The following is a 10,239-nucleotide window of genomic DNA, read 5'->3' on the forward strand; positions in this document are numbered from 1 at the left end:
AAAGATTATTTATATATTTTTTAAGCATTGCCTAAGCCTTTTGCTATTATTTATATAATGAAGTTCGTCATTTATTGATGAATTTTTAGAAATTTTCTTTTTAAAAATTGAAAGAAAAAAACCGTTCCAAATTTGACCTATTATCTTTGTTTGAGACTTACAAAAAAAAAATATTCTTTTCTTTTCTTATGAAACGTCATGTGAATTGACTACACAACTTTGTCTTTTTCATGCACATAACTAGAGGTTTTCTTGGTATTTCTTAGTATATTTTTTTTCTTATGTTCACTTTTTGTGAAAAAATACCAATTGAAATAGAAGGTTTATTCAAACAACAAGAGGCAAGATCATGTAACTTTGTTTTTTCAAAAAAAAAAAAAAACATAAAATATGATGAGAATTAATGAAAGATAGCAAAAGAATCCCAAGAGGATAAGAAAGAAAGTACTATTACAACCAAAGGAATAAAAATCAGAATTCAAAAGCATAGCATATCTTGTACCAAAATAAATTCAAATAATTGATATTCGAAAAACTCTAAAAAGTTATTTTCACCCCAAGTCACTAACAAAAAATTTCAAAATCGTTTTAATTTATATTCACGTTCAGACACAACTTCGATTATCAAATATCATTTTCAACTTGAAAATAAATACTACTATTAAAAAAATCACAATCTTTATGTCTATATGTCCACTAAAACACAAAATTAAATATGAAATATTTTTAAAAAAAATAAAAATTAAAAATCATATTTTGTTGAAAAGATACAACATTAAATTCAACACTGTGAAAAAGGTTATGTACAACATCAGTGTATTGATATCATACATAAATGCTTCTAACAGCCTCATTAAATATGTCATTACTCTACATAGTATCCCAATAGGGACCAAATTTATTTACACAAAAATTCCTAAAAAAAAAAAAAAAATTACATACCATCCACGTGTTAATTATAAATCACAAACTGATCTGAATATTACGATTATTTTATAAAAAATTCGAGACCTAACTAAGGATTGTAAAAGTGGTCATCACATCTACATTTCCATCCAAGTGGCTTGTAATTTGAGTACCTATTGGCTCCAATTGATGGTGATGATGATTCAAAATACTGTATGGGCATATTTTTAGCTCGATTCGACTCAGCTCGATTGATATTTTTGACTCGATTCGACTCAACTCGATTGTGACTTGGTGTTGTAGGCACTTGCACTGCCATGCATGGGTGACATTGGTTACACTTGTTGTAACAACTTGGTGGTATTGATCCCAACCTTGTTTTCTCTTCCATTAACAAACCCTAAAAAAAAAAAAAAAAAAGCAAAAACAAAAATATAATAATTAAAAACACATGCAAGTCAACTAAAGATAGTATGATAATATTATTCCAAAATAACTAGGATCTATGTAGGGACACTATATTAAAAAACATGTTCATTAAAAAAATTGTTTTGAGGAGAGAATTAAAGAAAATGAAATAGACTTTACCTTAATAGAATCTTGGAGTTTAGGTTTATGATACAAACAATATGAAGGAGAAAGAAGAATAAAAAGGAAGAAAATAAGGACAATAATTCTAGATTTGGTAGAAAAAAATAATGAGAAAATTGCAATGTTACTCAAGATCATGGTAGCATTTTTTCTTTCTATTTATAGATACAAAATTTCACATTAACAAAAAATATCAAAGTCTTAGAAGTAAAAGAATGAGTAGTAGGAAAAGAGAAAAGGGAAGAAATGAAATGGAAGAAAGAAGAAGAAACTAGTAGCAATATACTATATAAAAAAAAATTAATTTTTTTTTTTAATATTTTGAGTGAGGTAGAAAAAAACAGAAAGAGTGAAAGGAACAAGTCATGGAAAAAGGAGAGACAGAAATAGATGGAAAATTGGTGCAGAAAAAAAGTGGAATAGCTTTTTATGTCAATGCATTAAGCTTTTTCAATATTGAGGGCTTCACTTAGATAATGATAGATACATATAGATTAATATAATAATAATAACATATATTTGCTATAGTTTTACTTTTATTGCTCGGCCTGGAAGAGTAAAGTATATGAAAATCTTTTCTTTTTTTGTTTTTCATCAAGTATTCGGTGTCAGCACTAGAGTCCTGACTAATCCGGATCGCGCATTGCAGGGCCTATTAAGATGGCAGCGCTCCCAGCAGAGTTTTCATCCACTGTACCACAACCCGTGTTGATGCAAATCTTATTATTATTATCGAGAAAGTAGAGAGATTATTTTTAATAGATTCTTAACTTAGAGAATAAATTTGAAGGTGATAGATAAATTAATACTTACAAAACGTATCTAATATTGTTTCACACGTAAAGTTTGGAGAGAGTACTTTGTATCAATAGCGACCTTTATGAGTGGTACTTAAAATATAATCAAAATTTGTAATATATTTAAAATATAATCACAATTTTAAACGATATGAGAATAGATACTTGTGTGAACAATATATTTTCTAAACTTAAGGTAGCGTTGGGCCATAAAAATCAAAAACATATTTACTTTCTTTGATACTTTTGAAGTTGAAAATAGAGTGAAAGTTGTGCAATATTTTAGAAATAGGGTATTTTTGAAGTTAAAAAAAATTAAAAGTGAAAGTAAATTTAAAAAATTTAGAGTTTTATGAAATTGGGTTGTTTTATGAAAATAAAAAGTTTAGATTTTTTTTTAAAAAAAAAGTACAAAAGGTGAATACAAAAATAGTGAAAACACTTCTTGGGTTATTTTTCAAAAACTCAAATAATAGTGAAATCGTATTCCAAAAATATTTATGGCCAAATAAGTATATATTTCAAAATAAAGGGAAACGTAATTCAAAATAATGTGAATAATATTCATGGCTAAACACCTACTTAATTTGTCAAAAAGCATTTCATAGACATAATTTCAAGAAGATACCAGACAGAATCAAGATTTGAAATTTTACGCCACTTTTTATATGTGATAGTTAATTTCACCATTTTAATACAAATAGTGAAATCAAATAATTCCAAAATTAATTACTATTTTATAACTAAAACCAAAATAAAATAATCTCTAATTTTATTTGAAAATTAATATTTTTATCTCACCCGCCAAACCATCCAATAAAGTGCAAATGTTATCACTTAACCATAAAAAGTAAGGAATGGGTGTGAAGGAAGTATATATAAAAAGAAAATTAGAAAGGAGAAAGTAATAAATAAAGTCATCAATTTTTGTTCCTTTTTATGGTTTGAAAGAAAAATATAAGGTGAGGTAAATGTTAAATCCTTTACCTTTTCTCTCTTCCATATAATATTCAAACAAAGATTTTTTCAAAAGAGCACTTCAAATAACAAGCAAAGATTATGGTGAAATGCCAAGTATTTTTTCATTCTTAATCAAAGGTTTGAGTTCGAACTCTGAGTGTAAAGTTGCGTTTTATCTCTATAATGGGACTTTTCAGTGTGAAATCGATTTAATCAGATTTCAATATAAGGATCGAACACAGTATAGAAAACGAAAAAAAAAAAAAAGCATTTTAAATTAAAGACACAAAACATGAAAAAATATTGAGAGTTGCAACACTTGCAAAAGAGTGACCATAAAATAGTGACAGTTCAAAGAGAAGTGTCAACATCCTCTTCCCTAAAAAGGGATTTTTGATCAGTCAATAAAGGAGTTAGGCTACTACTACAATTATTATTTTTTTATGTGGTCACTTTCTGCAAAATTACAGACAATAGTACTCTACTTACCATTTTTTAAAAAAATAAAAAAAAATAAAAAAAATGGTCCATAAAATTAGGGGTAGTTTGGACTTTGGTTAGAAGAGAAATTATGTTGAAATTAGTTGGTGTTTGACAAAGTAAAAAAGTGATTTTAAGTATTTATTTTTAAATTAAAATAAGTGCTCATAAGTCAAAAGTAAATTAGTACCAATTTATGACTTTTGACTTATAAGTCATTTATTTCAAAATCAATCCAAACAAGCTCTAACACAGTGCATAATTTAAAGAATTACCCCCATCTTATTTAATAGAAAAAAGAGTTTGTGGGATCACATATGGTCCATTGAGAAACCCATCAAGGTTCAAAAATTATATAATATTGTGATATCCTCGAATTCGAGTTTTTTTTTTTTATTTGTTTTATCCCAATGCTATTTTTCACCCTTTAGCAAGAATAGGATAGCTTATTTTGATGCAAATTTTAATACTATAACTTATTTCAAGATTAGTAATTACTTACTAAATAAGAAAAGGCAGTATAATATTTTTAGCTCACAATTATTTATGCTTGTCCGATGTACCAAACGACCACTTATAGTAATCTAGAGAGGAGGGGGAGTAATAATTGACATATATACATAAAGATGACAGAATGATTTATGACATGCTACTATATAGTAACCTAAAATCCTAAACCTAGCTATAATTCTGAAAAACCTAAACCCTAAGAATTTAATTTAAAGTGATAGTAGCTTTTAGAGTAGTGTCAATTTTATATTGACTTATGACTTCATGTCTTGGAAAGGACAACTTTTGCTATAGACTTATCTTTTCATCTTGTTTTCCTCTAAAATGTGTATGATCACACATGAGTACCTTGGAGTATATTGGTTGGTAATTAGTTATTTAAAATCATGGTTATTTGAAATTAAAATTTGTTTGGATATGTAATTGGAATTTTTTGGGGTTTTACACATAATTTAATTCATAAAATATAAATTCAATCATAAACAAAATAGGTAGAAATAAGAATTTTTATTGATAAATGATTGTGAGTACAACTCTATGCTCACTTGATTCTTCTCTTTTGATTTTCTCCGTAATCCGAGGTCGTCAGTAGCTTATTTCTCGAAAGTAGAAATATTTGAATTTGATATGGATTTCTCCGTAATTCGAGGGTCGTTAGTGACGTATTTCTCGAACGTAGGAATATTTGAATTTAATCTCCTTGAAAGGAGGCTTTGTTGATCTTTTTGATGTATTTAATTATCAAGAAAAAGACTTTGAGGATCTTCTTGATGTATTTTATTTGAGGTTTTTTTTTTTTTTATGAACATTCGATGAATTTCTAAGATCTTGATCTCTTTATGAATATTTCGTGATTTTTTACTGGGACTTTGGAGATCTTGGAGATACGGGAATATTTGCCCCTCTAAACTAGATTTATGGTAAAGTAGCCTCCAAGAACTCTAACAGAAATTGTATTCTTTAGAGTCCACAAAATTTGATGCTACAGTACTTTTTTTCTCATAATATCCTATAATTTGTAAAGATTATCAAAACTTTTTCTACTCTTTAGTGGTGTGCAAAAGTCAAATTCACTCCTAAATCGAATTGATAAAAATATTATTAGTTTATTATTGTTGAATTATTGAATTAACAATTTTTTATTGGTTTACTCTTATCAAATGATCAAATCATAGTTAGTTCATAAACAATGTATGGATATATATTTTAAGGCACGTCATTAATAAATTACATATCAGTATATTCTTTTTTATTATGTTATTACAAATTTTTAAATACATATAATTTGTCCTCATCAATATTATGAAAATAACTTAATACTCCAATATGGAATAAGTTTACACTAACGTTTATTAGTTGTTTAGTTGTCTTGTTTTAGAGCTCTTTTTATTTAATTCCAATTTTATCCCTCTTAAAATAGACTATAATATAGATTTGCTACAACAAAATAGATTAAAAGGTAAATTACATATAAAAAAATATACTTAAGATGTTAAGGTACAACTAAAAAAAACATGCATAAACTAAGGAGTCGTTTGACAGGAGGGATATGAAATAACTAATCTCGGGATTAATTGTAGAATGAGTTACTCCCATATTTGGTTGGAATAAAATTCATGGGATAACTCTGTTGGAAGCGCTGTCACCTTAATGGGCCCTGCAACGCACGATTCGGATTAATTGGGGCTCCAATGCGAGCACCAAACATCGAATGAAAAAAGAAAAATCATGAGATAACTCATCCCAAGAATAGTTATTCAGTAATTATAGTGTTACTTTTATCCCTTCTTGAAGGTAGATAATTAATCACGAAATAACTAATCACCAAGATAACTTATTTTCCAACCAAATTAATCCTGTGCAAAATGCAAACAACCCACAAAGACATACTACCAAATATCAACGACAAGACAACACAATGAAATTGCCCTATATATAAATAAATAAATAAATAAATAAATAAATAAATAAATAATACTACTAAATTATGCCTATGTATTTCACGTACGATTCCAAAATCCATATATAGGACATATCATAATACATATATTCCGACTCCACTAATTCTAGGTCAACTATATCTATGTATAAATTATTTTGTTTTTCATGTGACACTCATGATAGAGGGTGAATCAATAAGAACGACCGGTTTTAGGCCTATAAATTTTTTAAGAAGGGTATACTATGTGACACTTTAGACGAATCACAAAGAATTGTAACATATTGATTGGAATTATTATTATCTTTTTGGGAAGAAAAGACACCACATCATAATTTTAAAAACAAATAGCTCAAATTTGATATGGCTATTTTATTTCCACATCATAGTCAAAAGGGTTCAGGTTGAGTAAGGTTAAGACATAATATATGGAATGCAAGTTTAGTGACTTGAGGCAGGAGAACAAAATGGTTGTAAGGTTGGATTCCTAAGTTAAAAAAAATAATTTTAAGTATCTCGAGTCTATGATTCAGGGGAATAGAGAGATTGACGAAGATGTCTCCCACCATATTGGGGTAGGATAGATGAAGTGGAGGCTCGTTTTTGGACTGTTGTGTGATAAGAAGGTGTTGGCCAAGTTTAAAGGCAAATTCTACTGAGTGACAGCTTGTCCAACCATGTTGTATGGAGCAGAGTGCTGGCCTGTCAAGAACTCCCACATTCAAAAGTTGAAGGTGACGAAAATACGGATGTTTCATTGGATGTGCGGGCTTACTAGGAGTGATAGGGTTATAAATGAGAATATCCGGGAGAAGGTGAAAGTGACTTTGGTGGAGGACAAAATGCGAAAAGTTAGGTTGAGATGGTTCAAACATGTGATAAGGAGGGGCACGAATACCCCAGTTCGTAAATGTGAGAGGCTAGCTTTGGATGGTTTCAGGAGGGATAGGGGTAGACCGAAGAAATATTGGAGAGAGGTGATTAGACATGACATGAAACAATTACAGCTTACCGAGAATGAAGGTATAGAGGACGCGAATTAAATTAGAAGGCTAGTGTATGTGGGGAAGTCGTAGCCAGTAGTTAGGAAAGTTTTGAGGTATTAGCCGGGCTGGTTGTCTTAGGATTATGTTCAAAGGTTGGAACTGATAGTAGGAGAGTATGGGGGTGGTGGGTACCTTGGTTTGTCAGTGTATTGCTTTGTGGGTGTCTTATTTCTGTTATTTCTTTTTGTTTCATGTGTTATTACGACTTTGATTATTATTTTTTGTTTTGAGTCGGGGGTCTACCGAAAACAACCTCTCTACTTCTCCGGAGGTAGTGGTATGGACTGTGTACATTTCATCCTCTCCAGACCCACTATGTGAGAATACACTGGATTTGTTGTTGTTGTTGTTGTCATTTTCTAATTTAGGTCATTTAGGCCCATGCAGTAGTCTAGATACCATATTGATCTAGTCCATATATAATATTGATATAGTTTTCAACTTGGGCCATTCGACCCTTTTCTAAAAAGATTTCAATTTTTTTTTGCTACAAATTTTTAAACTGAAAAATATTTTTTTTTGTTTAAAAATAATAATTAAATATAATTGTATAAAAACGATATAATTGCTATATAGAATATGTATCTATATAAGATATATATATATATATATATATATATAAAAATAAGACAATAAATTAAAATAATTAAAAAATGAAATTTGAATTCCATGACCATTTTCGTTGAATTAATTTCGGCCGGCCATTAGTGTCCTTTTCCCCTTTTTTTTGCCAATAAAAATCATTTGTGGTAAGTCATTTCATCAATTCTTTGCTATGCAGCATGTGAATAAGGGTGGGCAAGATAATCTGTGGGCCTTCCTTGATTTATGGGCTGAACTTTTGGTACACTAAATGGATCCACATCTGTATTGGGCCTAGAGAAGTTAAGAGCCCAACCCATTCCACAGATTATGAATGGGCCTATATGTTTTTAATAGGAAAAATAACGTAAACATACACTTTAACTTATCATATTTATATAAATTCCATCCTTACAAAGTAATTACAAAAATCTCAATTAATTATGTATCTTTCGCTGGATGTATCGAGGAGCTAAATTATATGTCTCGATAGATCCAAAATCGGAAAAATATTTTGGGAGCTAATTATGTATATGTATTATGTATCTTGACAGACCTAAAATTGAAAAAAAAAAATTCGGGAGCTAATTATGTATCTTTACAAAGGAAGCAATATATCTTTATTTAATGTACCGGGAGCTAATTATGTATCTCGACAGATCCAAAATCGAATTTTTTTAGTAATTATGCAAAGTGTCGGGATTCTTCAAAGCACCCATCACTCCCCACCCCCGAACCCCCACCCCTCAACCTACTAATGGGTTAATTTATGTCTAACTACTGGATGCCCATTTTCCAACCTGCTTATCAAAAACCTTTGTTTTTACTAAATAAATGAAATAAGATTTGTTAATAAACATATTCTTTTAGCAAAAAATGTCGTTGGAATATTATAGTATGAAGCAATAATTTCACTAAGGAGGAGAATAAATGGAAAATCCAAACATACTAAAATTTTAAATGAAGTTTCAAATTTAAATATGTATTTTTGACAGTGATGCCATTTTTACTGTGGATAATAGGTAGTATCAATTAATTGGAATAGGGTTGTACCATGAGAAGACAGCCTACAAAAAGTATAGAAATTTTCTGATGCATCAGTTTTGTGAGTACACAATATACACTTATCTATTATTGATTTTAAAGTCAATATTCGTACTGAAAACTTCGATTACCTGAGATCTTTTATTAAACATAAAAAAAATCATATTCGTTTCACTATAAATCTGATTTGTAACATGTATGTTCTCAAATTACAAAAAACTATAGATAAAAATATTTGATAATAAAATTCATAGTTTTTCTACCTTTAAATGGATATAAGTATATGTGCAAATATTGTATCATGTATTTATTTGTGCCAAAAACATATGTTAGACACTTGATGTTCACATCAAACAGTTTCAGTTCATCATGCACTTTATGTATTTTGGTTATTATATAGTAATAACTTGTAAATTATTGAGGAAATATAAACCACACTAAACAAGTTTTATACGGCGAACTCATGAATAAACGTCAGACGAAAACTAGAATTGTAGGTCTCCCACATGGGAGATCCGGGAGACCCACCTCTCAACCACTCAATCATGTCCGTGCTGGCATGATAAGTGATTTAATATATAAGGTAATAATATGTATTATATAATTATAATTTATAATTAAGAAAATAAAACGACTACAAAAATTGTGAGTTATTCATTACGTTTGTTATAACTCAAACATCACATTTTAAATGAGTTATAGAAAAAAATATAAAACTCACAAGAAAAAGTGAGTTTCCTTTTTTTGCTATAACTAAAAAAACGAGTTATGTATATAACTAATTAAATTGAATATATAAACATAATTAAATATTATAAATCTAATATTTAAGATTTTAAAAAATGTCAAAACATAAATTTAACTAATTAAATTGAATATATAAACTTAATTAAATATTATAAATTTAATATTAAAAAATTTTAAAAGTGTCAACATAAAAGCATTTCAATCAAAATGTAAAATTACCTATTGCTTTACACTTTTTTTTACGTTAGTGTCAAAACAAAAGGATAAGTCACTTCTTTTGTAAGTTTTACATTTTTTTTGATTGAGCCTAATTCACTTAAAATGTGAGTTTGACCAAAAAAAAAAAAAACTTGCTTTTTTTGAGTTTTATATATTTTTTTTTTCATAACTCACTTAAAATGTGATGTTTATCAGATATATACATAACTGTTTTTTTTTTTTTTTATTTTTATAAATAATTTTTTTTTTAGTTATAATCGAAGGAAAACGTAATGAATAACTCACAATTTTTATGAGTTATATACATAAAAAAATGGATAACCCATAATTTTTGTGAGTTATATTAAAAAAAATGAATAACACACAATTTTTATAAGTTATGTACATAACTCACAAAAATTCACAAAAATTGTGAGTT

The 10,239-nt window shown here is 28.4% G+C and overlaps 1 long non-coding RNA gene across 1 annotated transcript; it reads right to left on the minus strand.

The window, feature by feature from the left end:
• Positions 1-780: 780 nt before the first annotated feature.
• On the minus strand, positions 781-1,749 carry LOC107849907. Its single transcript, XR_001668325.2, has 2 exons — positions 1,495-1,749; positions 781-1,306 (listed from the first exon to the last, which is right to left on the minus strand). It is a non-coding gene; the product is annotated as an uncharacterized LOC107849907 (long non-coding RNA).
• Positions 1,750-10,239: the final 8,490 nt, after the last annotated feature.

Source organism: Capsicum annuum, chromosome 12 (assembly GCF_002878395.1).
Source record: "Capsicum annuum cultivar UCD-10X-F1 chromosome 12, UCD10Xv1.1, whole genome shotgun sequence".
In the NCBI taxonomy this organism is placed as follows: Eukaryota; Viridiplantae; Streptophyta; class Magnoliopsida; order Solanales; family Solanaceae; genus Capsicum; species Capsicum annuum.